Source organism: Vanessa tameamea, chromosome 11, assembly GCF_037043105.1.
Source record: "Vanessa tameamea isolate UH-Manoa-2023 chromosome 11, ilVanTame1 primary haplotype, whole genome shotgun sequence".
NCBI lineage: Eukaryota > Metazoa > Arthropoda > Insecta > Lepidoptera > Nymphalidae > Vanessa > Vanessa tameamea.
In genome coordinates, this window is record NC_087319.1 from 581,944 (window position 1) to 609,413 (window position 27,470).

At 32.8% G+C, this 27,470-nt stretch overlaps 1 protein-coding gene across 1 annotated transcript in view; it reads right to left on the reverse strand.

Moving 5' to 3' along the window:
• The window catches only part of Tasp1 (Taspase 1), a 140,455-nt gene extending 119,533 nt beyond the window's left edge, over window positions 1-20,922 (reverse strand). Inside the window, exon 1 of the mRNA XM_026640614.2 lies at window positions 20,912-20,922. The gene's annotated coding sequence lies outside the window, so the exon portion shown is untranslated. The remainder of the gene's footprint in view (window positions 1-20,911) is intronic.
• Between the last annotated feature and the right edge of the window lie 6,548 nt (window positions 20,923-27,470).

The following is a 27,470-nucleotide window of genomic DNA, read 5'->3' on the forward strand; positions in this document are numbered from 1 at the left end:
TTTTACCTGAAGTCATTTAATCGACTCAAACATGGGTGGACAAGTCGTTACTCAAACCCGTAACCGGATTTACGTCTGAGCAATATGTGATGAAGGCGCCATACATTTTATTTTACGACTAAAGGTACAATGTTATGACTATATTTCTTTTGTAGTTTTATAATATTAGAAAGAATATCAATTAGAATAATATTTACATCAAAATATCGAAAACAAAAATGGTGTCGATGTATTAGTATTTAATTTTTATATTGATTGATAATAATTATATGTATTATAAATTTATATATGTATATCTTGGTTTAAAAAGTATATACATATTCATACATACAACACATTTTCACCTTCACTTTAAGTGTGTCGAGACTTTCTCGTTCTAATTATTTTATTTAATAATGAAAAATATACAGCTACTCGTACCATAAATATGAAATTCCTATAACATTTTTCACAAATATCAAACTAGTATTAAAACCGTAACTTTAATAGTCTATTTAATTTTTGATTGTTATATTATACATTGAATATCAATATACTATAATTTATGTACTTTTTAAAGGCTTTCTTCGTACGCTTATCTTGACAAGATATAGTACTTTTAATATAAGCGTATGTATTGTTTCATAAAACGTACTCTGGCGTAAGTAATGCTATATTTATACAATCACATTCAGAAATGGATTTCACTGTAGATTTTGTTCTTGGAACATTTTATTGGATTTTATTGTTACCGTGTGTGAGATAGCTTAGAGGACAAAATATGGGAATCGTAAATTTAGATAGTTGGCTCAAATCGTGGCACTTGCGACCAAACTTGTGCAATATAGTATGTTCTACGTAGCTACGCAGCTACCAACCAGCCAACTGGTTGGTCACCCGTGAGATTGGCCGGCAAAAACGAAATCAGCGAGACGACATCATCATTATCATATATCGTCTTGATAGATTGATAATTTGATAGATTACAGTTAAATAATAATAACTAGATTCCGCCCGCGACATCGTCCATTTTCCAGGGAAAGACCAAGTATTATTTATACTCTATGTCCATTTCCGCACCCCTGACAACTAGTATGCAAAATGATCAATTGAGTAGCTTTTTTTTTTTATGTCATAGGTGGCAAACGAGCAGGAGGCTCACCTGATGGAAAGTGACTACCACCGCCCATGGACATAGACATAGTCTGAAAAGTTAAGACGAGAAAGCGTAACAAACAAACATACATTCATATTTATAATCTTGGTTCGGTTACTTGCTTCATTTCAAGGCATATGTTTCACCTTATTACTGTTCATTGCGATATCAGCTCGTTGCAGGCTGGTCACCTTTCACGCAAGTCACACGTGGTCTCATGAATTATGTATGGCCTGTGCTGCCGGCTCACACTCGGTTTGTCCCCAACAACGAATTAATCCGTGTTTATATCGAATTAAACGGCTCTGATAGCGTAAAAGTATGTTAATACTTCACGCCGTATGTTTACATCTCTGCTTCCGTTTTTAAATAATTTAATTCATAAGGTTAATCACTACGTATAAACGTCCCCCGCCGCGTCTGTAGCGAACGAATTTTCAAACGGTTTCCATCAATATACGGAGTAATTAAGAAAGGTTTAATTTATAGTGGTTTTGTGTGAATTGGTTCAAATATAACGATGATTCTTGAATATGTCGGAATAAAACCCTGGGAGCTTTACTGAGGTCCGTAAATTATTATAGCCGTTCGAAGCCGCGCTAGGTCGCAGTTATACAAATAGAATTAACACTTCAGTTGAACTATGTGTTAAAAAACGAATGTTTTCGTTAAATTATATTGTTATTCAAATTGAACATATTCCCATGTTGTTTTGATATTCAGGACCGTGTTCGTTTATTTTTAAAAGTTTTCTTTTGAAGCGGTCGTGTATGTATCAAAGGCGAAGATTTGAAAGGGTGCTGTTTTTGTATACTCAACTGTAAACATTGAGTTTCTTGTATACAGAGAAGTGGAGTTGTATCCACGTGCTACAACTAAAAGCTTCGAGTGAATTTAACATTTAAGATTTTTTACTTTGCCTTTTTTTTTTAAATAAATACGTACTAACATTTTAAGGGTGCAAGGTCTGAAATAAACAAATGTTATGTTGTTTAGTGATTGTATCAAAGTTTTTAATTATTTTCTAACTTTTATTTATTATATCAGATAACTGTAACGTGAAATTGTATACAATATATTAAAGTGACACCAAATTTTTTCAACTTGAGTTAGTATTCAATAAACATTATCTATTTAGCTAGTCTGATTCTGAAAGTAATATATTTTTTAATATTATTTGTTTATCGTGTTCTATATTAACACGTATTCGAAAACACACATCAAAATAGTATTTTTTACATATTCAACGGCGCTGAACCTTGTGTGTACGTGTCGTCACGATCACCATTACGGTCTGTACGCTGCATGTACGCCGCATGCTACTTGATATTCGTACGTGTACTCCACCATGTTTTATCCAGGTTCCGGCTGCTTCTAGGATCTTAAACTTTGTTATTGCTTAAACCATATTCAATGAAAGCTAATATAAAATTAGTCACATAGTAAAGTAATATTAAATACAATGTTTATTGATCCGTGTAATCTAAGTGGCGTTTTTGAAAATATGTAAGAGAACGGAAGCCAAAATAAATAGTAAAATCAATTTATAATCAAACAAAGTATATTTAAAAAATAATAACAGGTAATATTTATTTCTAAAAACTGTAATTAATTAATTCGATATTCGATATATACTTAATATAACTAAGGTAAATTACATATTTAACAGTATAAACACGCACGTATAAATACGGTCACCTCGCTAACTACCAATTAAACAGTTCAGAGCACCGATAGTGCCGCGTTCAACCCTGAACCACTTCTGATCTGTTGACATCTGTCGAGCTTCTCATAAAGACTTGTCATTTGAGTCAATTACACAATCGGGTTATAAGACCGGAACTCGATTAAAAATATTATCTCCAATAAATATAAATAACTCTTTAACTATTTAAATTCGTGTCTTCTATTCTATTATTATGAATGCGAATGTAACTCTGTCCGTTACATTTTCACGGTTAAATCGATGAAACGAATTTGATAAAATTTTGTATGAAGCAAGCTCGAACCCCAAGGAAGGACATATGCTACTTTTAAATACTTAAAACTTACGACTGCACCTAACACGCGGGCGAAGCGAAGCCAAAACTGGTAATATATAAATTCGTGTCAAAATACAAGAAACATATTACTGGAGTACCCGACTGTTTTCACTTAAAACAAATTGTAAAGTGCATATTTTTGTAATTATGTGTAATATTCGTTTGGTTTGTAGCTGAAAGCATTGTGTGTACGAAATAAATACTAAGCTAGTTCAATTAAAACGTCCAAACTTAAGGGTTAGTTGCACAATACGAAAACCGTTCAAACATGTAAACAGAACTTAGTTTATTTTCAACTTAAGCTAGCCGTTAGACGGCTTCCTTTTACGGCTTCCTTGTGTTTTGTTTTTATATGATTTTCGTTTTTTTTTTGTTAATGATGTAGGTAATGCTAGAAGTAACATATTAATATTTTGTAATGTGTCACGGGCATACTGAATAACATACATAACATAACATAATCAGCCTGTAAATTTCCCACTGCTGGGCTAAGGCCTCCTCTCCCGTTGAGGAGAAGGTATGGAGCATATTCCACCACGCTGCTCCAATGCGGGTTGGTGGAATACACATGTGGCAGAATTTCGTTGAAATTAGACACATGCAGGTTTCCTCACGATGTTTTCCTTCACCGCCGAGCACGAGATGAATTATAAACACAAATTAAGCACATGAAAATTCAGTGGTGCCTGCCTGGGTTTGAACCCGAAATCATCGGTTAAGATGCACGCGTTCTAACCACTGGGCCATCTCGGCTCTTATCGATAGTTTACGTTTAAGTTATGGTTTTTGCAATATTATCGATACCACCTTAACTATCGATAGACTATCGATAGTCTATCGATAGTGGAATATCGATATGCAACACTTCTTCTCAGTCATAACATTCTACCACCAAATAGCATTACTTAGTATCTCTGTGTTCTGGTTTTAATGGTAAAAAAGCCAGTGTAATTACAGGAACTGAGGCAACATCTTAGTTTCAAAATGTTAATGCGTAGATACATCATCATTACACAGTATAAAACAAAGTCGCTTACCGTTGTCTGTCCCTATGTATGCTTAGATCTTTAAAATTACACAACGGATTTTGATGCGGTTTTTTTAATAGATAGATTGATTCAAGAGGAAGTTTTATATGTATAATACATGCACAATATATTAGAGAAAAATTGTTTTGCGCTTACATTGCAAATTCTGGATGAACCTTACGAGATAGATCAAAATAATGTACTACAGTAATGTACACCTTCAAAAGGTCTTCAAAAAACTCCACGATAGTATAAGTCTATCTCTTAGGGATAATCCAAAATAACCATTTTTTATCCTTTACTTTTTACAAGAAATAATGGCTTATTTTCGAAGCGATTTTAAGCAAAACAGTATTCATCCTTATCCAATTTAGTACCTTAAATACATTGTTCATTTAATATACACCAATATGGCAAATTACAACATGTAATTTAAATGAATATTTTCGAAGATATAACATATTTAAAACGCAGGGACATAGCGGTTTCATCATAGTTAAAAACTGTGAACGTTGTAGACATTCCCTAGTATATTTAGTATCAGCATTGCACACGTGCGAAGCCAGGGCGGGTCGTTAGTATATGCATATAATTTTATTGGTCCAGCCCAGGAACTCTCAATGTACAATTTTATTAGATAGATTAGATAGATAGATTAGATTTTTAGTGGCGCATTGCGTAAGGTATATTGTACATTATCTCTTGTCCCTTTATATCCCTTTATATTACAGTGCACATTCGTTAAGGTGACCCATTGCCATCAGGTCTCTTAGCACCCGCCTACCGCCTACAAATAAAAATATAATGAAATGTTTATTTTTATGAAGAAATGAAATCCCATTCGCGTCCAATACAATATATGTATGTCAAATCTAAAACCTGATGATCATAAAAGTCACAGTGATATTTTAAAAATAATAGAAGGCATAAAATGTCTGTACATCAAAAACGAATGACAGATAACATTATTTTACACGAAGTAGTGTAATTCCCACCAACATGCCTGGACATGTCGTTACTCATACGTCATAACCAGAGGGATTTATGTGTAGACGGTATTTAAGGTGACTCGTGTCATTTCGGAGGCCTAGTCTCTGTACCTCGTGTTACGTATTTCATTGATATTTTATTTTAACAGTATATTCATATAAAACTACAATGTATTCTTTTGAAATAAAAAACTGCAATAAGGTTTAATAAAAACATAATGATCTCATAAATTATTTTATCTGTGGCTGATGTAATACTGACTAATGGACTTGGCTTAACATAAAAATCTTTAAGAGATCATTAGCAAAACAATTTTTTGTCTTTTTCCTTTGAATATCAAATCAATAATGAATGAAAGGGAACGGACAATGTTTAACCGAACTCTCGTTAAAAATATAAGTAAGGCCACTAATGTACATTTCATTTTCGTTTTTAATTATTTGCAATTAAAAAAGTTTTAATAGATATTTCAACGTCGTAAATTATGAATTTTTTATCTGTGGATTTCAATACATCATCCAAAATACACATGGTGTTCTGAATAATGTGTAGTCAATGTTGTCAGGTCTCACTCGCGTCACCGTCAGTTGAATTAGTACGTGTTGGAATGGAATTACGGCTGTGATAGCGTAAAGGCATGCAAATTTGTGTCACTGTATCGTACGCCGGTGAACCCTTTGTTTAACCCTTTAAATCTTTTATATATTTTTTGTGCTAACGGTTTTTAATAATTGGACAATTTTATTTGTCTTATTTCATTTATAACGAGTTTTTAAATAATGTCTAGCTTTTTTGCTACGAATTAAATTTTATATTGAACATCCCTGTTTTATGGACACGCAAATGAGCGTCCTGATGATGGTGTCCACTACCGCAGGCGTTGGCGCTGTAAGAAATATTAAACATTCTCAACAACCTAAATGTGCCATTAACCTTGAGATTTAAGATGTTATGTCCCTTGTGTCTTTAATTACACTGGCTCTATATGACTATTTGTGTGTACACAAAAACTTCGTCTTGCACAAAGCCCTAACACTGTGCACCAAGTGTAATATATCGTTATATTTTTTTATATAATTACAGCTATAATATGCTATGAAGATATTAAAAGTTTTAAGAAAAAACTTTATGATAATATCATTTATTTGAAGTAAGTATATAATTCGTGCTTTGGATTCTACGCCGTCGTTGTAGCAGAGTTGTAGCCACGTAGCAGCTGTTACGACTTACCGTAGAAATGAATACAATTGTTAGGAAAGTTGTATCAAACTTTCTTTGTACTTTGTTAGAATTTACTCACATTAAAGTTTACAGGGATACGGTAATATTTTTGTTAAATAATATTTATATAATTATGATCAAATGTATGCTCCGAAGAGCCCTTATATTGAAGATAAAAAAAAACCTCTCATCATAAAATAAACCTATGTTACAAATTTAAGCTATCACAACTGATTTTATAAATACGTATTCAAAATTTAGTAGTGCCGAGGCCCAGTGGTTAGAACGCGTGCATCTTAACCGATGATTTCGGGTTCAAACCCAGGCAGGCACCACTGAATTTTCATGTGCTTAATTTTTGTTTATAATTCATCTCGTGCTCGGCGGTGAAGGAAAACATCACGAGGAAACCTGCATGTGTCTAATTTCAACAAAATTCTGCCACATGTGTATTCCACCATACTCGCATTGGAGCAGCGTGGAATATGCTCCAAACCTTCTCCTCAAAGGGAGAGGAGGTCTTAGCCCAGCAGTGGGAAATTTACAGGATGCTAATGCTAAAAAAAAATTCAAAATTACAATTAAAAATGGTCTTTAAATTAATGGCTAATAAATCGGCTTGTTTCTAGTATGTACATACATAAAAAATAATTTCCATTATAATAACATTATTTAAAACGTTGTCCGAGTCTAATATTAGAAATAAAATCTTTACATACGCTTAAAAAGTCCTTAATTTATATATGATCGAAAAGTAATTGATCATACAAGTGGGGGGGGGGTGGCTGGGTCTAGATTCTGGGTAGTCGACAGCACGGTTTCGGTCGCTTGCAATTAGTTTTTACTGCAGGTAATTAGGCGCCTGATTGCCTTGGGTCCACGCTCCATGTTGAAAAGGCATGGAAGTGTAATTAATTTGCAATACTCTTTTGTTACACGGGTCGAGTAAAAGGCATTCTACTTTAGTGAAAAACTCCAGTGAGGAAACTTTAAAATCGTGAATAGTTTCCGATTCGATCGATTGAGTTGGTAGATTCTGTTTTAAATCATAGTTTGAAAACAGTAGTACGATTAATAATTTTGATTATTATTTTTTTTCATGATTCGTATATTAAGTATAATGGAATTATTATTTTTGGTGAATACTTTTTATCATTGTAATTGTAATGTCAAAATAATATATTTAAAAGCAAGTTTATATATACAACCAATCGAGTTTATACTGTTGGCCGTTGAGTTCTTATTTTGGAGTCCCAGACTTAGAATCAGATTACGTTTACCAAAGAGATGCATTATTAGTCATAAACTTGGATATATACGTATAAGTTACAATTATAAATTATTACTAAATAATCATGTCCATGAAAATTTAGTTGTAAATTTAGGTATAATGTCCAATCTAACAGCTTGAGTCTTCAGTCTTACCCAATAGGAAGTAGATTGTTTAAAATAAAATATATATTTAATAACTTTACATTAAAGTAACACTGTTCAGCTGAGATCTCCTATTGATGAGAAGATCAAGCTACTTACTACCTTACAAAACTAAAAATAACATAAATTTTAGTCAAGTGTTGTTTTCAAACTTTTTTAAATCGACATTTTACAAATTAAATATGTTAAAATACCTCCGATACATATTTCGTAAGTATTATTTAAGTGAGCAGTTAAACATTTTGTTTTAAAAAAAAGACTCATATTGGCAATAAAAAACATCATTAGTTTAGTGTTAAGCAATTCACAATACAGTAGCGCCACTGAATCGTATCCGTACGTGACGCCACGATTGCCATTACACGCGGGCTTTGTACGCTGTATGTACGCCGCATGCTACTTGATATTCGTACGTGAACTCTATTACATTTTACCATGGCACCGGCTGTTTCCAGGGTCTTGAATTTTGTAACGTATCTTTGGAATCCATTTATTAACTGTTAACTTTCAAATTATAGCCGTCGGAACTAATTGCGAAATCTTGAATATAATGGATTTGAACAAAATAGAATTACTGTAATGGAAACGAACATCAAATATCAGAGGCATACTGTCAACAAATATATATTAGAATATAAAATAATGTTTAGCTTATAAATTAACGAAATGTTTTAAGCCGATCTCATAAAGGTTATACTTGAAGTACATATACAATACTAAAGAATATGTCATACTAAAAACATATGTCATACTAGTTCTTTGATTAATTTAATTTGATTTTTTGTTTATGATTTTGGAAGTATATCTGTTTTATGTAATGTTAAAATAGAGCGACAGTTTAAATAAATAAGTATAAATGTTTTATGATTTCTCTAACGCGTTAGTGCTGAAACAAATATAGTAGACATCAAATATATTATATCAGTATATCAGCTTAAAGCTTATAAACATCTACACTGTTTTAGCGATCACCATGAAAGTTGGCTAATATAATTATTTATTTTTTCATGGAGCCTATTTTCTAGAATCCATTTTCAACAAAATGATTTACAACACGTCGAAAAGTGAAGCACTTGATATCAATAATAGTCAAATCTACGTATGTAAGTAAAATCTAAGTATGTACTCATGTGTTTAAAACAGACATTGTCTACTAGAGAGTTTTATGTAGTCCAGGAACCCCTCTAGATTAGAGGCTCGCACAGGCGGGCCAACCGTCGGGGCGTTACGGTTGAAAGCACAAGCGATCTTTTGGCGCGCCCGAGGAGTGAGAAAAGGTATCACTAGTTTTTTAGTGTGTATTCAGATGCACTAGCTATTAGTGCTTCCCGCATACCTTCCTACTTCATGGAAACGTAAATCAAATAAATAAAAAAAATAATTTAAGCACCTGTAGTCCTAATACCGAGAATATCTCGAAAACGTAAAAAAAATTATAAGCCCGACCCGGGTTTTGAACCCAGCATCTCCATATAGCTACTAGCTAGCAGTATAATAAAGAATCTAATAAATATTTGAGTGGAAAATGGATGGTCCCGAAACTTTTGTTGGTTAAATTAATTTATTTAAAATTAAAATGAACTTTAAGCCATTCCCTTAACAGGAAATTAAACTCGCTAAATTAATGTTGCGTCGGCGACGAATGAATTACGGCTTTCTTATTTTTATTCTACATCGTAAAAACTGCTATTAATATCCATAATTTCTAGTCTTACACGGTGTGAGCTTTCTTAGAAATATATATAACCTTTGATTATAACACAAGTCATTCTTGTTTTAAATCAAAAGACTTTTGTCATTCCGGTGGATCAAAATGATAAAATAATCAAAGCTTGATAATAATTCTCCAACAAATATATTTTTCATTCCCTCGCAATGATTTTTTCTCGTGACCGACTAATTTAATTTATGAAATAAATGTATTTATGCTAGCCTTAAATATTATGCCAAATAAAATGATATTAATTACAGTTTAACTAATTATTAAACAGTAAATTTATATATACTAATGTAAAATAAATTATTTTGGTTATTATTATATGTAATAATAACGTGATATAATTAATTATGACATCCTATGACGTAACATGACCTCGAGCACTATACTCCAAAAGAAAAATCCAAGTTATTTGTTTTCTGTTTAATAAATTTAAATGACCAGTATCAATTAAAATTTTTTGTACATACATTAAGTAAAAAAAAAGTTACGGTATTGAATTAAATGTATAGCCGGTTTGGATTGTAGATTACTAAGAAGAATCGCCAAGAAACTCAGTTCTATTTATAACAATTTATTTTGCATGAAAATCATTTAACTTTAACTCCACGCTTTTTTATCATTTAAATACATTTATGAGAAATATTATTGATTCATAAATCCTTTTTTAAATGAGACTTAGCTTTATAAACAGATCGAGTTAAGTAATATTTATAATGATATAGTTTTTATTTTTATCCGAAGACACAGGAAGCTATTACGGCATAGGATTCGCTTCTATTTAGAAGAGCTCAGAAGAAGCCAAGTAATCAAAACATCGAGTTGAGTCACGTTTGTTACCTTGAGCTATTGAAGGGTTAGTAGGTTTACTCGGGAATTATTTGGCTTGCGATCGTTGTGCAATTTTCATAATCTATATATTACTTATTGTCACAAAAGGCTTTGCTTTCAGAGCAAAGGTTGGTCCTTAGGCGTAAAAGAAATAGCCATTGTCCTTTCTTCCAAATTTCATAAATCTCAGTTCAATGGTTTGGCCGTGATCTTTCAAACACACTCATCTAGTTACATTAACAAACACATAGTGATTAGATATAGTTCCTATTGCATTTATAATATTTGTATCGACGGTGAAATTCTACATAGCATTTCCAAGTTTGGAAGTTGGCAGCGCTCTGAACAGTGGAAATCTCACGCTAACATGTCCTATCACTAAAGTTTTATTATGTGTGTGAATTAAAAATTTCTTGGAGTACCAAACACCTTCTAAAATCTAAGCCTTGGTTTGAACGTATTCCAGATATTTTTGAGTCATGAAAATAAGAAAAAACGAAAAGAAATAAACACATATTTATCTATTATATTAATTAGCATTGGTTCGTATTTACTTAGACGTGAATTGTTGTAAACTGGACAACTGGAGGCTGTGGCCATCTGCCATACACCTATCACAGAGGTCTCATGAATAGGGAACAGGCAGTTGTCAGGTCTGCGAGTAGCCCGCCGACAGATGAATTAGTGCATGTCGGAATGGAATTATTATCCGCTTTTATAATACGAGGTATGAAACATTAATAGTTTATTTATATAAAATTAATACTTGTACTTATGAACAGAATATCAAAATGAAAAACTGCCATTTCTTTTGTTTATTATTAATATTTCTTTTTCACAATTTATTCGTTGATTTGTTATATATACTTAATTGATAATAGACTCTCTTCGGGGTGTTTTTAACAAAGTCGGAATACTGACTGTTGCGTCACAGTATATTTACAAAAATATTATGTATATTCACAGTAGCATTGATCACTTTGATAAAATTAGTGATAATCATTTTATGTGCACAAGAAGTAAGGATAAGCTTAGAACGCCAAGTTTCCGACTCCGCAAGGTCAATAAATCATTCTTGGGGCAAGGTATCCGCTTCTATAATAAAATTCTGCAGACATTTTTAACTTTGCCGTTGCATAGATTCAAGTCAATTATAAAAAAGACATTGATAAATATATTATTCGATACAAGAGTATATTGATGATAAAAAACCGTGGAGTTAAATGCTTGTTGACTTCCAGGCAGGAGACATAACATACATATATAATTGTATTTAACTAACATGACTGTATTTTTAGATATTGAAAAAGAGTAACTACTGAGTTTCTTGCCGGTTCTTCTCGGTAGAATCTACATTCCGAACCGGTGGTAGCTTTACTTTAAATAGTTTGTTAAATGACGATTCAAAAGTGCTTGTAAAAGCCTACTTATATTATAATAATTATATTAGAATATTTACTGTAATAATATTATATTAGAATATTTACTGTAATACTATTGATAAAGGATTAATATAGTACATTGTTACGAGCCGAGATGGCCCAGTGGCCCAGGCAAGCACCACTGAATTTCATGTGCTTAATTTGTGTTTATAATTAATTCATCTCGTGCTCAGCGGTAAAGGAAAACATCGTGAGGAAATCTGCATGTGTCTAATTTCAACGAAATTCTGCCACATGTGTATTCCACCTTCTCCCCAAAGAGAGAGGAGGCCTTAGCCCAGCGGTGGGAAATTTACAGGCTGGTAATGTAATGTAAAATAGTATGTTCTATATTTTCATTGACTTTTTTGACGAAATTTGAAAAAAAAAAACATTACACAGTTTTGGATGACCGATTTATGCACGTGGACACTTTGATATATATATAAATCTGAGTTCCAATTTCGAGTAATATAAGCTCCATCTATTAATATATATAAACGTTTAAAAAAAAAACAACTCGTATTAAATTTACCCGTTGATAGGTTTTTGCAGCAACACTGAGTATTGTTGTGTTCCGGTTCTAAGGGTGAGTGAGCCAGTGTAACTACAGGCACAGGGACATAACATATTTGATCCCACTGTTGGTGAAATATATATATATTTCTTATATATGTTTTTATTTGTATAAACATAAGAGTAACGCAAAATCTTAAAATAATTTACTTTTTCCAAAAAGTATTACAAATGTACTTTTATTACAGTCGACTATTACATCGGATTCTCGTAGCCACAGTAACGGATCTGTAGCCACGTAGCAGCTGCTACGACATTATAAACGTCGAGAATTCAATTGTTTGAAGAGTATTTTAAGCATCCTGTTAAGAACTTATTAGTATAACTGGGGTCAATTAAGTAAGTAAAGTTTATACATATTTGTAGATTTATACATGAGTGTGTTTATTACAATACAATGTATTAGAAAAGTTAACCACAATAAACAAACTAATACAATTTTGTATTGATGATTTAAATTAGAAGAATGTAAACATTTTTTTATTCAGCCCTTTTGCTGTTCACTGCTGGATGAAAGTCTCCCCCATAAAACACCAATCATCCCGATGTTGGGTATCCCGTATCCATCACGTACCTTTCAAACATTTTACATTGACCGTTCACCTCGCCAAAGGGCGTCCTTCAATACTTGGCAACAAAATAAATAAACTCATATAAATTGTGTTAAAATACAATTGTTAAAAACACACACAATTTGAATTAATTAATTCATAGTAAAAACACCTTGATATTAAGTGTCATTAACATTATATCCTCTCGGAAAATGGATTAGTACCATCTGACGACCAACTCTAGCAGCGCGCGAGCTCATTGGTCAAATCAAATAGCGCGCGCTCCCCCTTCCTGTTACACACTTCCGTCCCATTTCACGAAACCACTCAAACAGATTGCTGAAGAGCAAGAGAAAATATATTACACATCAATAAGATTTAAATATATCGATACGATAGAATAAAGTCACATTATATTAAACAAATCTTTAAACTAAACTATTAATTATATTATTATCTCCTATAAAATAACAGTTATATACATAAATACATAGGACAGTTTCACAGAATGGTCCTAGCGTTATAGTTACGGTTGCTAGTTGGCAGTGCGGCGCTCCGTCGGTCCGTCGGTCGCAATTAGTTTTTAGTGCCATAATTAGGCGGTCGATTGGCCGAAACGTCCGCTCGGGGGCTTAAAAAAGCGTGCAATTCTTGTTAATTATCTATACTCTTCGCTACATTGTCAGGAAAATTGGTCGTGAGTAGATAATCATTAAAATGGTCACATATAGAAGACTTGTGTTTTTGTTTGTAATTTATTTATTTTATTTAGCGATTTAATCACATATTCAAAAAAAAAAAAACGTTGAAGAGACAGTTTGACGTATTCTTAAGTACATGTTCAGTGAATGATCTGCAGTATATGTTTTGTTTTCGCGATTTGGACGTGTTATATGTTAATTTATTTAAGAAATTTCACCTTGTTTTTTTATATTTGCACGTCAGATATTGACGAAACGTGTTTGTTCATTTTTTAAATTTGTCACTATAATGTGCGATGTGTCCAGAAAATGTGTATAGCTTTAATAAATGCTGAATTTAGTTTTAGGTTGTAAATATTTATCATGTGTGTTCAAAGGTTTAACACCTTTTTTTTTTGTTTTACGAGGAGGAAATGCATTTACGCATGCCGCCTGGTCGGGGGACCGGGACGGGTATGTGGGACTCAATCGGGATCTAATGCCCCGTGCGAGGGCACGCTAATGCTAATGCCCTGTCCTACTCACTAAAACCATACTCGGGTTTCCACCATGTCGCCGAGTGGTGAGGTCACGGGATCGCCAAGGGCATGCAACCGCGACCCCACCAGCGGCAGCCGCCGTAAGGCGGCTGAACATTCATGGAAAGCGCGCCTAGTACGCGCCTTCCTCCTCATCCTCCACTTGGGAATGTGGCAAACTCCCCCGAGTCCGCCACTAGAGGCAGGGCGTCAACGAAGCTGACGCCCTGCGGCGGATAATATGGTAGGCTCCGCCGCTGACCGCCGGTGTAAAACACCTGGGAGGCTCGAGTAGCGAGCCCTCCCATTCCCTCCTAACCAACGAGGCCACTCACGTACCAGGAGCAGCCCTGCGGCATCCCTCCCGCCAGTCTTAGCCGTGGCCGACGAGCAAGCTCAAGCCGGCCCCGTTGCCCAGGCTACACCACGAGGAGGTGACTGACATGTACCCCAAAGCTTTAACACCTAGTCTAGCCACTGTATTTATAAACACGAAAAACATAGCATTTTACATACTAATGTAGACGAATTTAACATGATAACACACTTTTGGAATTAAACGATAGCATTCAGGTTATTTAAAAAAAAATAATAATAATAACCCTACTGAATTTCTTTCCGAATCGGATACATTTAATGAGAAAATATTTACATATTTGACAAATGTACGTAACAATATATTATGTTTGGCGCAATGACTTCTTAAGGAATGGTATATGTTTCGTATAGTACTTAGCGTAGAATGGAGGTTACGAACCACCACTAGGTGGAACGTGCGCCTTATTACTATTTTTAAAAGGAGTAACCGTGGCGCTAAATGATTTCTCAATGTTTCTAATAACTCACATCACAGTCATACACAAGGCTGTAGTAACAAAGAATATTAATAATATCAGTAAATATAAAATCATTTTTATTTTCATCTCAGTAAAATAGTTAAACAATATACTATAATTTAAAAAATGAATTAGTATATTTTACTAAATGAACGACGTATAAAGGACACTGATTAATTTCTTTCTGTATCCGGTTCTCTCTTTCGTGAATTTCATTAATAAAATTATACGGAAAATTTGTATTGATAGACCTTTGTTCGTCTTCTATAAAACCGATTTTAATATTTTCATATTTGATAAAATATTTACTTCGGATAAATTGAAAACGATATTTTTGCGTTTTTCCTTTTAAATTCCAGGAGGAGTTTGATTTGTTTTTGTTTTTATAAAATTTAAAGAAAATTAATAAAACAAAAATATATATTTTTTATATTAAAATTCAAAATCAAAATATACTTTACTCAAGTATGCTTATACAAGAGCTAAAGCTACCACCGTTTTAGAATGTAGATTCTACCGTGAAGAACCGTCTTTTCCAATCTTTTTGTCATCTATATTGCATAATTACATTAACCCCTTAATTATATACAATTAATAAGAATTAATATTGATATAAACAATTTATAAAATTAAAAATTTTAAATCTTATAATTTATTTTTTAGGTTACACTGTTGAATACTAGCAATGTATGTTTAATTTTGTCCTGAATAAAGCGTAAAAGTAACGGCAATAGTCCAAGGGGTTAGAATAGATTCTAACTATAGAGTATGTATATATTGCACTCAAATACCGTTGAGCAATACAGACTTAGTTTGTTGTTACAAAAATTGTTCAAATAGAACCATTTCATAAACTCGTATCTGTTCGTTTTGCAACTGAATACAGCCTTTGTTATTTTATTTCGTATTCTGTCAATAACATTGGACTAGGCCTGACAATTTTAAATCCAATCAAATCTTTGAGATGTTTGTATTTTTTAGTTCGATTCAGATATATGTGTATATATATATATATCTTATTTTAATTTATATTTTATATGAAATACACGCAATATACACATGCGAAGAATACATTTATTTTATATCTTAGAATTTAGCTGGGCTTCTTCTTTTGATAAAAAGGCTTGGAGTTTATTACACCACGCTGTTTCAATTCCAGTTGGGCGATACATATGTTACAGCGTCTGCGGAAAATTCTCCGAAAACAATTCACCGAGAACAATTCACCGAATAACAATTTACCGAAAACACAATTCACCGAATCACAATTTGTGCATGTCAAATCATTAACTGAGCAAATTTTACGGAATCTTTAATCCGCAAGGATAACCGAATTCTCTGTTATACGAAAAGCATCGACGATCCTTACTTATAAATGTTTTTATAATAATAACAAGAATACAAATGAATAAATTTCCGCTTTCAGCCGCACCCGGAGTCAACGAACGAGGACGTAGCGGATATATCCATCCATTTTTTTATATTTTTTAGTATTTAAATTTGTTTTATATATATATTTTTTTGTATATTACGTTCTTCAAATTTGTTTGTAGTTTTTTTTGTATTTATGATTTTATGATCGTTGAAAATATTCGGCGTATGATTTCTGGCCAGGTTTTGGCTTCGCCAATTACGTCTGTTATCCGATCCAATCCGAAAAACATTTATAAGTAAGGATCGTCGATGCTTTTCGTATAACAGAGAGTTCGGTTATCCTTGAGGATTGAAGACTCCGTAATATTTGCTCAGTTAATGAGTTGACATGCACAAATTGTGATTCGGTGAATTGTGATTCGGTGAATTATGTTTTCGGTGAATTGTGATTCGGTGAATTGTTTTCGGAGAATTTGCCGCAAATCATGTTACAGAATTTAAGTTACACTTTCAGGTTTCCTTAAGACTGATCTAATCACTCTAGAGCAAATTATCGATGCATTATTTGAGAGACATTTGTGCTCACAATATATCTTAGTGTGTGAGACTAGAAAGAGAAAAACAACAAAAAATACAAATACGATTATATTTGAAAACAAAGCGGTGCTCGCCTTGATATTACCGGTTATAAATATCCGGTTCAGATCACGTAATCTAACCCAGTGATTAGATCGCGTAATATTGTGCTATGTTAAGAATAATAGAGAAAAAAATGATGTCCAAAAGTATTTCTAATAAAACATGTATTATTAAATAGCAAATACAATTCATACGTACAATTTATAAATTAAAAAGTTCAGTTCCAGTGCAATTCCTCATTCGCTTGCATACAGAATTTATCAATTCATTCAAAAACTCCGAGTTAAGTGTTTTTCAATAGGAATTCAATTAAAACATCCCAGCTCAGCGGCTTGCTTCACAATTCGAGAACCGTCCAAACATGTAAACAAAACTGAGTTTACTTTGCAGTTAACTTCGCTTTTCGACCGCTTCCTTTTCTATCTTTTTTTTTTTACTTTACTTGATTTGTCCGCCGCCAGACGCGCCATATTCTCTGAGTATATTAATCACTGTAATGAAATGCTCTGTAAACTTCGGATTTGTTTTAAAGAAACTTCGTAATGAATACCCATTCGCTTTTGTTTATGAAGGATAATACAATAGTGTCTGAAAATATTTCCTAAACATTCTGAAAATCTGATATTATTCATTTCGATTCTGTGTTCATGCATCGTTTGTTCGATTGAGTTCAAATTTGATACAGTTATTGTTGGTACCTATGTGAACTTTTCTAAGTCGTTTCAGATTTTCAACATCCAATTTTTTTTGGTTGCAGCGCACGTGAATCATTAAACAGTATTTATTCGTCCGATATTACATAAATACGTAATCAAGATTGAGGTTTAGAGTAACTATTGAGTTTCTAGCCGGTTCTTGTAGATATAATCTACTTTCTGAACGAGTAGTAGCTTTACGTCTAATTCAATACTGTATCATAATAATTCAAAAGTGGTTTTATGAGCTTACTAAAATAAAGAATATTTTGATTTGATTTGATATGAGGCTGAGGGAACTGTGTTTGCGCACAATCTTGTGTGCTATAATATAACCTGCACAGTTAGCTATTCTTTGTTGCAACTGGTCGCCGTGACCGCAATAAATCATGAGATCATCATTATAGGTATTAAATTTCTTTGATATATGCTAAATTTTTTTACGAATTAGGCAGCCTGGCAAACTGGTCTCGGATGATAAATGGCCACTAACCGTGGAAATTGCACTGTCAGAAATAATAACTATGTCTCAGACCATCAATGTTCCACCAACCTTGAGAACTAAGATACTATGTTCCTTGTGGTTGTACACTGGCTCACTAATTATATTGTCGTTTGATTATAAAACTTTGTAACGCGAGCTTACACAAAGCCACCACCAGGTGAAAAAGGAATGTTTTGCAACGATTAGAGTATGAACCGTCAATGTTCTACTACGCAATTTAAGCCTGCAAAAATAATTCAACGAAAGACCGAAAGCGGCTCAGTTGATTGCCTGCCCTTAAGAAGCAAATCACAAAAAGGGTGCGAAATGTTGCCGAGTGTTCAGTGCGAGGGTTAGCATGTAATTAGTACCGTAATTGGGTCGCCCGACATTCTCTAAGCTTTATGACGACCAGGTCGAGAGGTATGCTGCGTAGATATTAAAAGGAGCTGTTAGACACTTTCACATGGAATTGTTATATTTTAGCATTTTTATTTTTAAGTATTAAAATGTTAAATGATAATAATTACTAATTTTTAACATTTAATTCAAAAAACGTATACGGTTCCGTACATTTACGGTACTCAAACGATATAAATTTTGAATTGAACACATTCAAAATCAAAATATTCTTTATTCAAGTAGGCTCATAAAAGCACTTTTGAATCGTCATGTTACACTGTTGAGTTATATTTAAAGCTACCAACGGTTCATTGAGTAGATTCTACCGACCGGCATTAAACTCAGTAGTTACTCTTTTCCACAGTATGTAAGTAAACAACAATTTTTTTTATATATCCTGTTAAGAAGTCAATAAATATTTTTCCAAGATTTTTTATTTTTAAAATAATCACTCATCAGATATTCTACCGCCAAATTGTATATGTATGTATTGTATTAGAAAGGTGAGTGAGCCATTGTAATCACAGGCACAAGGGACATAACATCTTCGTTTCCAAGATTGGTGGCGCATAGGTGACGTAAGGAATGGTAATACTTCTTACAGCGCCTTTGTCTATGGGCGGTGGTGACCACTTACCATCAGGTAACCCATAAGCTCGTCCGCCAACCAATGCCATAAAAAAATTCTTGTATTAAGTAATATGCCTTATTTTTTCATATGAGCTTTAAATTTTTTAATAGGCCAAGTTAAAAATTGTTGTGGAATCTTGTAAACGAAACGAATACCGAGCCCCAGGAAGGAAGTGTTAACTTTGCGAAGTCGGAAACTAGGTGTTATTAGTTTACCTTTCCTCCTCGAGTCCACACAATTGTGATCGTTTCTTTCGAAAAGATATTATTGTGAATACACGTTATATTGATGTAAACATATTGTGAAGCAACTGTAAGTAGACCCATCCGTGTCCATTCCATCCTCTATTAATCCTCTATTGAAAACATAAACGACAGACTTTATACATGTGATTCAATGCGTCACAAATGCTTGCCTTGTCTAAAGCTAATTCTTTAATCCGAAGCATGACTTTGTCGCTTATTGCATGAATACCGTGTTTATTTTCAGTCAGTGTTTCTAATGAAGACTTTGATATTATCTGCCAACGACACAGTTCTTGTGTTTGATTTTTTTTTTTTAATTAATATAAAGGTCATATACGGCTAAATATTCCAAATGGAAAATAAAATGTATCAAAGTCGTTTGCAGTAGAAAAATGTTGTATGCAAATATATATATTGCTGGATCGTTTTGTACGGTTTAAATATTTTTTTTATACATATACTTTTTTGTTAAAAACCTTTTTGGAACGTGATTGTAGCATCCCCATGGAATCCAAAACCATATAGGTACTCACTCAAACAAACACAAATAAATAAATTAAAATCAGCCCGTTATTAATACTCGTATAAAAAAATGTGCAAAGACTAGTTAGAAATATAAATAAAATATATTTTTTACGTGCACGGACGCACCACTTTGCGTAACGTATGCGTATTACGGGTTCAATAGATTTAGAGTTCAAACCGTAAGTCATTTAGGCCTTCTTCATTCGCTGTTTTTTAATTCAAAACAAAAATACTTCTTAGGACGTAAGAAATTATTTATTATTTGTAATCTATTATAAGTAATAAAAGTTCAAAAACACTATCTAGTATTTAAGCCCGTGTAGGTATCCTCTCATCACATGTTAAACCACCAACAACCAACAATACTTAGTATTTTCGTGTTCCGGTTTGAAGTAACAGCCTCAAGGGGCTTAACATCTCAGTCCACCCATTGGGCTTAAATCCCAATTATAAATATATAAAAAACTAGCTGTGCCCGCGACTTCGTGCGCTTTGTTTGAATTTAAGTTATTTGGATATAGTAGCGTGATTTTATTTTTATTCTATATATAATTCTAAAATAAAAGTAGCCTAAGTTACTCCTTATTACATCCGCTATCTGCCAGTGAGAGTCCCGTCGAAATCGGTTCAGCCGTTCCAGAGATTAGCCGGAACAAACAGACAGACAGACAGAAATTGTAAAAAATGTTATTTTGGTATATGTACCGTGTATACATACATATGCATTTAGTAAAAATGGGTTATTTTAATATTACAAACAGACACTCCAATTTTATTATATGTATATATATAGTTTTTTTTTTTAATTATAAGATAAAAAGTATTAAATAAAAGAATACATAAAACTCTTAGAACATAATTTTAATTATAAATTTTCATCAAAATTTATTTAATAAAAATTCATCACTGGAATACAGGAATTAAATCGAGATAAAAAAAATAGTCCTTTATTCTAATTTTGAATCTATTCATAGAATTATAAAGGAGCCTTTTTAAATAAAAGGCACAAAAAGTTAAATACTAACTAATTACTCTAGAAAATGTAAAGAAACGATGCTAGGCGTAGTGAATGCGGAAATTGTGTCAGTAGTTCATCGCCGTCGGATTTGTTTACATAAAAATTCTTAACAGTCAAAGAAATACGTTAAACGTCTCTAATTTAAGCGAATTTTTTACATAATATCCGTCGCGTGAAACGGACACAACTCTATTACATTTTTTTAGAAGAAAAGGCGTTATTAAATATTCAACACGGTCTCGAATCCGTTTTTTCAACCGCGACCTTTTCTACGATACGCATATGTAATATGGCCGAGGCACTTTTTCATAAGTCCGTTATAAATATCGTTATTAATTCCATTGCGTCACATGCGACTTTAATTTGATTGCTACAGGAAGCGACGTGTTAAATACGCTTGCTTTAAAACTTTTACGTCGAAATATCGTGAGCTATGTCCGTCCGAGTATTGCGGTCATATTTGATGTATCCAAACTCACATTTTACCAACGGCACTCGACGTAATATTTAAAACTTATTTTATTTTTGGTTAAAGTAAAAGCAGGACTTTCTATCATAGAGGTTAGAGTAAATTTAAAATATTCCTTTACGAGTTTTTGTGTTACAAGCATTTTAATGTTTATGTTTTAGTTTAGTTCATAATGGTAAAAAAAACAGTGATGTTTGCCCAGGTTTGGCGGTAAAACTTCAGCAATGAGCATTCGGAGTTTAAAGTGTATTAGATGGGCTAAAGTTTAAAATTCTACCTAAATATTTCTATTAACTCAGTATGTATTCTTGACGACTGCCTAGTTGGTATAGTGGCTAGGGTCTCGGGTTCAAACCGATGAAAAGTTATTCAGTGAGTCATTCGAAAAATTCTTAGTGTCATCACCAAAGTCTTCTTTGTGAAATGTGAAAGTTCTTAGTGAAATCATCAAAACATGTAGAACTGTCTGCCCCTATGTATGCTTAGATCTTTAAAATTACACAACGGATTTTGATGCGGTTTTTTTAAATAGATAGATGATTTCAGAGAGAGAGAGAGAGAGAGAAGAGCAAGGTTTTTAAGTATAATACATGCACAATATCGTAGATAAACACTGATAATTTTAAAGGTTTCTAAAGTGATGTCGTAAATAAACACATTTTTGGCGCTTACATTGCAAACGTTGATTGAACCCTACGACATAGATCAAAATAAAGTACTACAGTATTGTACAGCTTAAAAAGGTCTTCAAATAAGTCTGCTATGGTATATGTCTATCTCTTAGGAATAACCCGCAATAACTATTTTTTATTCTTTACTTTTTACGAGAAATAATGGTTATTTTCGAAGTGATTTTAAGCAATACAGCATTAATACTTATCCAATTAAGTACCTTAAATACAATGTGCATTTAATATAGATCAATATGGCAATTTTCAGCATGTAACTTTAATGAATATTTTCGAAGATATTACTGATTTAAAATGCAGGGACATATAAGTTTGTATTGTTTAATGACAAAAAAGTGTGAACGTTGTAAGACATTCTGTAGTATATTTAGGATCAGCATTGCCAAAGCCGGGGCCGGTCGCTAGTACACTATAAAATAATTACACATAAAAAATAAACTATTTATTTGGTGGTAGGGTCTTTTATCGTATAAAAAATCCAATATTAATAAATTCAGAGGGCACGTAGCATATTCATTACGGTTAGTTAGAATTGTGTAACTACAGGTACAAGGAACATAATACTTAGTTCCGAAGGGTGGCACATAGGCGATGTAAGGAATGATTTTTCACAGCGCCATTGTCTATAGGAGGTGGTGACCACTTACCATCAGGTGGCCCATTTGCCTACCCGCCTACCACAACATAAAATGTATGTCTTAAAGATACAGAAGAGACGGCGTTATTTAATAACAAATATTTGTAATATTAGTAAGATTTAGTGATAATTATTATCGGTTTATGTTCAGTGGATGTTTTAGCTTTCAAACGTTCTATTCGCCACAATTCTACGATTTCTGTAATTCCATTGGCCACCAAAACCTCTGATTTCTTGCAATTAGAAATTCTCCCTCTATTGACGGTATTTATTACATTCACTAACTATGAATATAAATTAATATCTCGTTTAATTCCTATTGGAAATGCATTTAATTGCACTTAAACTAGATTTCGGTTTAGATTAAATGACTATTAGTTTTAGAAGTAGTAGACTTCTATACATTAACTTGAAAAATATTTGCAAAAACAGGATAACTTTAGAGGATTTTATAGTTTGTAAAATTAAATATAAAGTCGTGATTTATATTATAATGTTTATTACTTCGGGGTAACGCTTCTGAGATTAAAAACTCTATACATTATACGTAAACGAGCTGTTCGGACAATTATATAATCTTGGAAATATAGACTCCCTTTGGGATGTTTAACAATGTAAGAATACTTACGGTAACGTCACAATATATTTACAACTATATGTAGTATATCTAGAACAAAACCGATTATTTTGATAGAACAGGCATTGTAAAATACGAGGTAACACCAAGTTTAAGATTTTGCAAAGTCAATAGAACCTTCTTGGGGCATCTTGCCGATTCTTCTCGCTAGAATTTAATTTCAGACTTGATAGTAGTTTTAAATTTAATTTAAATCATAAAACGACACTTCAAATGTGTCTATTTGAATAAAGGTAACTTTGATTTTAAATTACATTTATTTAAGTACTATACATAAACATATTATATTTGTTTGTGTCGACTTTTGTTACCTAAAAGTGAAACTATGTAATGTATATATAGATCGACCATTATACTTAAATGGACTTACAATAGAACAGGGCATAGTGACCGATGTATCATAACTTCAAGTGAAATTGATTGACCGGCCTTTCGTGTGAGCTTTGCTGCCGAGTATTCAACATTGATTTTTCTTGGTAATCATTGATTTGTCATTCGATAGAAAATAACCCCACACTGTTTAACGAATGACCCCCTTAACAATATTATTAGCTAAAGTCGTTAATCAAATCAAAATGATTTTTATTTTAATTCCAAACCGACAAGTAACAACCCATTTACTCGCAAAGCAGGGTAGAGACTATTTCTTAACATAATAAGATTGCCTAGATTACTCTGTACTGTACGATGGCAGGTACACGTGTTAAAGTGCTTAGCGTACTTTTCCTCAACGAAATTGTGAGGTAAAATATATCTCTTGGAAAATATGATTTAACAATGAACATTTATTAAAGAAATCTTATCCATAACATTAAACGTTTTATATTGAATTCTTCCAATTGATGTAAAGTATTATAAAATCCAATTTAGTAAAATATACAAGTAAATAGCGGCAATTAAACGGCAATTGTAGTAATTCGAGTTTAATTTTATTTGTAAATAATTATTCAAAAGGATCGTTTCGATTCCGAGAGTCATTTTTAATAGTACTATGTACTCGTACATGAAAAATAAATTGTAACTTGTAACTCGGTTACAAGTAGGTTTGTTAGTAGGTACTATGCACGAAATTATTTCACGCAAGGATTACTTTGTATACCTTTGTATATGGTTTTAATGGATAATTAAATATAATTGATATATATATATATTTTTTTTTTTTTTTTATGGCATTTGTTGGCGGACGAGCTTATGGGCCACCTGATGGTAAGTGGTCACCACCGCCCATAGACATATATCCAGTTTGATTGGTAGCTATTGAGTTTCTTGCTAATTCATCTTGTTATAATCTACATTTAAAATCAGTGATACAAATATCCTCGTTTCATTTCATTTCGCTGTAAGCGATGACACCTTTGCAAACCATTTCCTTCTCATTTTTTTTTTAAATGTCGTGCAATAAATAAATAAATAAAAATTATTTTAATCCTATTAATAGATTAAAGGGCTCGTAATATTAACTTTAATATCATCTTGACACTCGCCTGAATAGTTAATACCTATGACATTTGAATAGTGCTTTGAATAGAATCGTGGTCTTATTGTTTATTGATTTTCAGACAGGATATATAAAAAAAATGTACTATACTGATATACTATGTAATTAATATGGTGGAAAAGAGTTACTATTGAGCTTCTTGCCGGTTCTCCTCGCTAGAATCTACTTTCCGAACCGGTAGTAGTTTTACATTTAATTCAAAACTAAACTAATATTACGATTCGGAAGTGCTCTTATGTGCCTACTTGAATAAAGAATATTTTGTTTTTGAATAAAATATGATAATATCAACAAGAAAAACATTGCAAATATCTATTTATATCAATACATAAGACTTACGGACCTTTGTAGGTCTCACATGACGTTCTTTATAAAAATCTAAAGATATTTTCCAACCGAGAATTTATATGTAATATTTCTTAGAATGATATAAAAACGGGTAAGTATATCGTCTTTGATGTGGGCACAATTTTAAGAACGTCTGGAATACGTCCGTCACTTGTCGAAGCGACCGAAACGATACGAGGTTTAAAGGATCAAAGTTCTATTTGTGGTCGTCTGCTGGATTATACTTTTATCTGTAAATTCATGTCACGTCCTAAACTACTTGATATACGATTTGTTTTGTAAATACTACGTCGGTATAACATTTTCGGTTTCGTTTTATAAATATTTTATCGAATTTATTTTTCATGTTTTGTTTTTGGAGATTTCATAGTTTTGTTTTACAGGCATTTTTTAGTATTTCAATTTTGATGTAAATTTTAGCGAGAATTACAGTCAAGAATAGTTTTTTCATCAATCGCATACATTTAATAGTCAAATACAATTAGATTATTCGCGCTTGCAACGTCAATAGACTGAGTTTAAGGCGGAAGAAATTGCAAAGGGCGTGTATTTGTATAATAATATTATACACTAAAACCTCCTAAACTCTTCTACTGGTATAAAAAATCGTCTCATTATTTATTAATATAGATAATATAGGTATTAACCTTAAGCTTTTTCTCTATACGAATATTAAAAAGAGCAAAGACTTGTTTGTTTGTTACGTGTAAACACTGAAACTACAGAACCAATTTCAATAATTCTTTAATTAATACAAAGTTACTTTATCCAGAACTAGCATAGGCCATATTTTATTAATAAAAATATTTCAGTATATACGTATGTTCTCCTACAGTCCTGTACACAGTTTGTCATCTACGTTGTCTTGTACAGAATAATATGGCTTGGTTGGTTTAAATTTATTCAGTAGTGGAAATTATCTATTTTTTTTATCTATAGATATAATTAAATTGGAGTGTCTGTTTGTAATATTAAAATAACCGCGTTGTACTAAATGCATATGTATGTATACACTGTACATATACCTAAATAACATTTTTTACAATTTTTGTCTGTCTGTCTGTCTGTTTGTTCCGGCTAATCTCTAACGGCTGGACCGATTTTGACGGGACTTTCACTGGCAGATAGCTGATGTAATAAGGACTAACTACTTACTAGGCTTACTTACTTTTATTAACTTACTTTTATTTTAGAATTATATGTAAAATAATAATAAAGTCGCGCACGAAGTCGCGGACACAGCTAGTATAAAATAAATATCATCATATTATCAGCCAATCGTAATATACTCATGGGCAAAGGCTTCTTTCAAGATGCTTCCAAGCTTCCGGTACGTCACCTTTCACTTCCACAATCTAACCGACTACGAAATATGAAATCAAAAGTTCTCATCAAAATCGGTTCAGTCGTTTATGAGAAGCGCAGTGACAAAGACACACCCAGAAGAATTATAAATATAAAGATATAATTTATATGTTATTACAAGATGTTTATATCCATGCTCGGTAGCGCGATGTGCTGGAAGAAGATAGTGTCTTTCTGCGAAAACGTCATGTCGTAGAAGGAGGCAACGGTGCGGGTACGCGAGGAAAATGTCTCCTGTTGACCCGAAGAAAACCCCCCGGTTTTTCTTCCTTCTCTTCGAGGCTCGGGCCGACTAAGCATCGCCGGGGCTAGGGGGATCCTCTGTACCCCGGATGTAGGCTTGCACAAGCGAGTCAACCGGTGGGGTGGGTAACATGCGCAAGCAATCCTGTAACGCCCCTCGAAGAGACGTTAATTTTAAGTAAGTATTTCGGCGCATCGCACATTCGGCGCTGGTGATTTTCGCCCTCCACTTCACGTGTAAGCGCATACCTCCAGCGAGATCAAATAAAATCTGCTTAAGATTTTTAATGAAATCACTGAATTGTTATTGTTAAATAATAATTGTTGTTGTTAAATATAAATAAATTAAAATATATAATGTTTATATATAGCTAGTTTGGTATTCAGGGCTGGTATTGAAAATCTGAACTAAACTTGTGTATAAAATAAATAAATATAGAGTTAGGTAACAACCCAGGCAGGCACCACTGAATTTTTGGTGTGCTTAATTTGTGTTTATAATTCATCTCGTGCTCGGCGGTGAAGGAACACATCGTGAGGAAACCTGCATGTGTCTAATTTCAACGAAAT